Below are 6,201 nucleotides of genomic sequence, written 5' to 3' on the forward strand. Positions count from 1 at the left end.
TGGCATCACAACGGGGTTGCGGCACACACCCGAGTGTCACCCGCCAAGTGGGGTGACACCAAAGTGCCGGCTCTTCTTCAGTGACAGAATATGGGTGTTTCACTGTGACATTACGTGCAACACCCAGTTTCTGTCACTGTGCAGGAGCCAGCACCACTCACACACTAGTCCCCGGGTACAGCCCCCAACCCCCGGGATACCCGCAGCAACAAAATGGTGATTCAGGCCACGCCCCTACCTATGAGACCATGCCTCCTTTTTACCATTGCGCTGCTTATCTGCGCGCACTGCATTACAATCTCCCTCGCCGCCTCTCTGGGTGTCACCAGTGATAGTGACACCTCTGCCATGCTTGTAGCAGCTGGTCCTAAGATCTACGCCTCCAGCCCTGAGTGTTTTCCCTTGTGACTTGTTGATCATCATAGCGAAGCAGATGCTTACAGAAAACTGCAGGGGCTTAGATTGAAAAGAAAAACATTGACGAACCCATCATTTCAGCGACAGGGTCTGCCACACGACTGACTGAAATGACTGGTTGGTTTGGGCCCCCACCAAAAAAGAATCAATCAATCTCTCCTTGCACAAACTGGCTCTACAGAGGCAAGATGTCCACCTCATCATCCTCCAATTCCTCACCCCTTTCACTGTGTACATCCCCCTCCTCACAGATTATTAATTCGTCCCCACTGGAATCCACCATCTCAGATCCCTGTGTACTTTCTGGAGGCAATTGCTGGTGAATGTCTCCACGGAGGAATTGATTATAATTAATTTTGATGATCATCATCTTCTCCACATTTTCTGGAAGTAACCTTGTACGCCGATTGCTGACAAGGTGAGCGGCCGCACTAAACACTCTTTCGGAGTACACACTGGAGGGAGGGCAACTTAGGTAGAATAAAGCCAGTTTGTGCAAGGGCCTCCAAATTGCCTCTTTTTCTCCACCATTCTTTCAAAGGTGACAGAATCATATGCAGTGACAGTAGACGACATGTCAGTAATCGTTGCCAGGTCCTTCAGTCTGGACCAGATGTCAGCACTCACTCCAGACTGCCCTGCATCACCGCCAGCGGGTGGGCTCGGAATTCTTAGCCTTTTCCTCGCACCCCCAGTTGCGGGAGAATGTGAAGGAGGAGCTGTTGACGGGTCACGTTCCGCTTGACTTGACAATTTTCTCACCATCAGGTCTATGAACCTCTGCAGACTTGTGTCTGCCGGAAAGAGAGATACAATGTAGGTTTTAAATCTAGGATCGAGCACGGCGGCCAAAATGTAGTGCTCTGATTTCAACAGATTGAATCCTGGTTAAGCAAATTAAGGGCTCCATCCACAAGTCCCACATGCCTAGTTGAATCGCTCTGTTTTAGCTCCTCCTTCAATGTCTCCAGCTTCTTCTGCAAAAGCCTGATGAGGGGAATGACCTGACTCAGGCTGGCAGTGTCTGAACTGACTTCACGTGTGGAAAGTTCAAAGGGTTGCAGAACCTTGCACAACGTTGAAATCATTCTCCACTGCGCTTGAGTCAGGTGCATTCCCCCTCCTTTGCCTATATCGTGGGCAGATGTATAGGCTTGAATGGCCTTTTGCTGCTCCTCCATCCTCTGAAGCATATAGAGGGTTGAATTCCACCTCGTTACCACCTCTTGCTTCAGATGATGGCAGGGCAGGTTCAGGAATGTTTGGTGGTGCTCCAGTCTTCGGCATGCGGTGGCTGAAGGCAGAAAGTGGCCCGCAATTCTTCGGGCCACCGACAGCATCTCTTGCACGCCCCTGTCGTTTTTTAAATAATTCTGCACCACCAAGTTCAATGTATGTGCAAAACATGGGACGTGCTGGAATTTGCCCAGATGTAATGCACGCACAATATTGGTGGCGTTGTCCGATGTCACAAATCCCCAGGAGAGTTCAATTGGGGTAAGCCATTCTGCGATGATGTTCCTCAGTTTCCGTAAGAGGTTGTCAGCTGTGTGCCTCTTATGGAAAGCGGTGATACAAAGCGTAGCCTGCCTAGGAACGAGTTGGCTATTGCGAGATGCTGCTACTGGTGCCGCCGCTGCTGTTCTTGCTGCGGGAGGCAATACATCTACCCAGTGGGCTGTCACAGTCATATAGTCCTGAGTCTGCCCTGCTCCACTTAACCACAGACAAGTGGACATTGGGTACAACTGCATTTTTTAGGACACTGATGACTCTTTTTCTGAGGTCTGTGTACATTTTCGGTATCGCCTGCCTAGAGAAATGGAACCTAGAGGGTATTTGGTACCGGGGACACAGTACCTCAATCAAGTCTCTAGTTGCCTCTAAATTAACGATGGATACCGGAACCACGTTTCTCACCACCCAGACCTGAGTTATCCGCTTTGCAGCAGGATGACTGCTGTGATATTTCATCTTCCTCGCAAAGGACTGTTGGACAGTCAATTGCTTACTGGAAGAAGTACAAGTGGTCTTCCGACTTCCCCTCTGGGATGACGATCGACTCCCAGCAGCAACAACAGCAGCGCCAGCAGCAGTAGGCGTTGCACTCAAGGATGCATCGGAGGAATCCCAGGCAGGAGAGGACTCGTCAGACTTGCCAGTGACATGGCCTGCAGGACTATTGGCTCTCCTGTCTAAGGAGGAAATTGACACTGAGGGAGTTGGTGGTGTGGTTTGCAGGAGCTTGGTTACAAGAGGAAGGGATTTAGTGGTTAGTGGACTGCTTCCACTGTCATCCAAAGTTTTTGAACTTGTCACTGACTTATGATGAATGCGCTGCAGGTGACGTATAAGGGAGGATGTTCCGAGGTGGTTAACGTCCTTATCCCTACTTATTACAGCTTGACAAAGGCAACACACGGCTTGACACCTGTTGTCCGCATTTGTGTACAGGATGCATACCTTCATGTCCCCATTTATCCACCTCATCAGGCGTAACTCAGATTTGCGGTACAGGACTGTCATTGCCAATTTCAGACGTTGCTGTTTGGTCTCTCCATGGCCCTGAGAATTTTCACCAAGGTAATGGCGGAAATGATGGTGCTCCTGTGCAAGCAAGGTGTCACAATTATCCCGTACTTGGGCGATCTCATAAAAGCGAGATCAAGAGAGCAGTTGCTGAACAGCATATCACTTTCACTGAAAGTGTTACAGCAACACGGCTGGATTCTCAATATCCCGAAGTCGCAATTGATTCCTACTACTCGTCTGTCTTTCTTGGGCATGATTCTGGACACAGACCAGAAGAGGGTTTATCTCCTGATAGAAAAGGCCCAGGAACTCATGACTCTTGTCAGGAACCTATTGAAACCAAAACAGGTGTCAGTGCATCACTGCACTCGAGTCCTGGGAAAGATGGTGGCATCATACGAGGCCATTCCATTCGGCAGGTTCCATGCGAGGACTTTCCAATGGGACCTACTGGACAAGTGGTCCGGGTCACATTTACAGATGCATTGGTTGATCACCCTGTCCCCCAGGGTCAGGGTATCACTCTTGTGGTGGCTGCAGAGTGCTCACCTTCTCGAGGGACGCAGATTCAGCATTCAGGGCTGGATCCTGGTGACCACAGACGCAAGCCTCCAAGGTTGGGGAGCAGTCACACAGGGAAGAAATTTCCAAGGTCTTTGGTCAAGTCAAGAGACTTGTCTTCACATCAACATCCTGGAACTAAGGGCCATATACAATGCCCTACGTCAAGCGAAGACCTTACTTTGCGACCAACCGGTTCTGATCCAGTCAGACAACGTCACCGCAGTGGCTCATGTAAACCGCCAAGGCGGCACAAGAAGCAGAGTGGCGATGGCACAAGCCACCAGAATTCTTCGCTGGGTGGAGAATCACGCAAGCGCACTATCAGCAGTGTTCATTCCGGGAGTGGACAACTGGGAAGCAGACATCCTCAGCAGACACGACCTACATCCGGGAGAGTGGGGACTTCATCAGGAAGTCTTTGCACAGATTACAAGTCGGTGGGAACTGCCACAGATAGACATGATGCCGTCCCGGCTCAACAAAAAGCTACAGAGGTATTGCGCAAGGTCAGGAGACCCTCAGGCAGTAGCTGTAGACGCCCTAGTGACACCGTGGGTGTTCCGGTCGGTCTATGTATTTCCTCCTCTTCCTCTCATACCCAAGGTGTTGAGGATAATAAGACAAAGAGGAGTGAGAACAATCCTCATTGTTCCAGATTGGCCACGGAGGACCTGGTATCCGGATCTGCAGGAAATGCTCACAGAAGATCTGTGGCCTCTCCCTCTATGACAGGACCTGTTGCATCAGGGGCCCTGTCTGTTCCAAGACTTACCGCAGCTGCGTTTGACGGCATGGCGGTTGAATGCCGGATCCTAGCATTCCGGTTGAGGTCATCCCTACGCTGATAAAGGCTAGGAAGGATGTAACGCTAAAACATTACACCGTATATGGCGAAATTATGTTTCTTGGTGTGAGGCCAGGAATGCTCCTACGAAAGAATTCCATCTGGGCCGTTTCCTTCACTTCCTACAAACTGGAGTGAATTTGGGCCTAAAATTAGGCTCTATTAAGGTCCAGATTTCGGCCTTATCCATTTTCTTTCAAAAAGAATTGGCTTCTCTTCCAGAAGTTCAGACTTTTGTAAAAGGAGTGCTGCATATTCAGCCTCCTTTTGTGCCTCCGGTGGCACCTTGGGACCTTAACGTGGTGTTAAGTTTTCTAAAATTACACTGGTTTGAACCACTTAAAACAGTAGAGTTAAAATATCTCACATGGAAGGTGGTCATGTTATTAGCCTTGGCTTCGGCTAGGCGAGTGTCGGAATTAGCGGCTTTGTCACATAAAAGCCCATATTTGGTATTTCATGTGGATAGAGCGGAATTGCAGACCCGTCCTCAATTCCTACCAAAAGTGGTCTCATCTTTTCATATGAACCAACCTATTGTGGTGCCTGTGGCTATGCGTGACTTGGAGGATTCCGAGTTACTTGATGTGGTTAGGGCTTTGAAAATTTACGTGGCCAGGACGGCTAGAGTCAGGAAAACTGAAGCGCTGTTTGTCCTGTATGCAACCAACAAGATTGGTGCCCCTGCTTCAAAGCAGGCTATTGCTCGCCGGATTTGTAACACGATTCAGCAAGCGCATTCTATGGCTGGATTGCAGTTACTGAAATCGGTCAAGGCCCATTCCACGAGGAAAGTGGGCTCTTCTTGGGCGGCTGCCCGAGGGGTCTCGGCACTACAGCTGTGTCAAGCTGCTACTTGGTCGGGTTCACACACCTTTGCAAAATACTATAAGTTTGATACCCTGGCTGAGGAGGAACTCATGTTTGCTCAATCGGTGCTGCAGAGTCATCCGCACTCTCCCGCCCGTTTTGGAGCATTGGTATAATCCCCATGGTCCTTACGGAGTCCCCAGCATCCTCTAGGACGTTAGAGAAAATAAGATTTTAAACCTACTGGTAAATCTTTTTCTCGTAGTCCGTAGAGGATGCTGGGCGCCCGTCCCAAGTGCGGACTACTTCTGCAATACTTGTATATAGTTATTGCTTCAATAAGGGTTATGTTATAGTTGCATCGGTCCTGCACTGATGCTATGTTGTTTTTTCATACTGATAACTGGGTAGTTTATCACAAGTTATACGGTGTGATTGGTGTGGCTGGTATGAATCTTGCCCTGGATTAACAAAATCCTTTCCTCATACTGTCCGTCTCCTCTGGGCACAGTTTCTCTAACTGTGGCATAGAGGGAGGAGCCAGTGCACACCCAGAACTAAAGTCTTTCTTAAAGTGCCCATGTCTCCTGTGGAGCCCGTCTATCCCCATGGTCCTTACGGAGTCCCCAGCATCCTCTACGGACTACGAGAAAAAGATTTACCGGTAGGTTTAAAATCTTATTTTCTACTTTATTCTTTTCTATCCTAGTTTATTACGACCAACTCTCATCCAAGGAGTTTGATATTCTACTACCTGCATGCAATTTAAATTGCTTAAATTGTTTATATGGTTGATTTGTCCTTCACAATCCATAATCTGCAACTTGGATGTACTTGTGTCATTGAAAATCTTATAATAAAAATGTATATACAGATACTCAACCTGTATATTGAAAAAAAAAAAAGTTATAAGACATATGCATTCAATATTTGAAGAAACAAAATAAAATAAAGCTATCTATTGGGTTTCACTAACAAGCACATTGGAAGACTTGACTACTGTTAAAAGACATGCATTACATGGTATAGAGCCA

The sequence above is a fragment of the Pseudophryne corroboree genome, unplaced genomic scaffold (assembly GCF_028390025.1).
Source record: "Pseudophryne corroboree isolate aPseCor3 unplaced genomic scaffold, aPseCor3.hap2 scaffold_138, whole genome shotgun sequence".
In the NCBI taxonomy this organism is placed as follows: Eukaryota; Metazoa; Chordata; class Amphibia; order Anura; family Myobatrachidae; genus Pseudophryne; species Pseudophryne corroboree.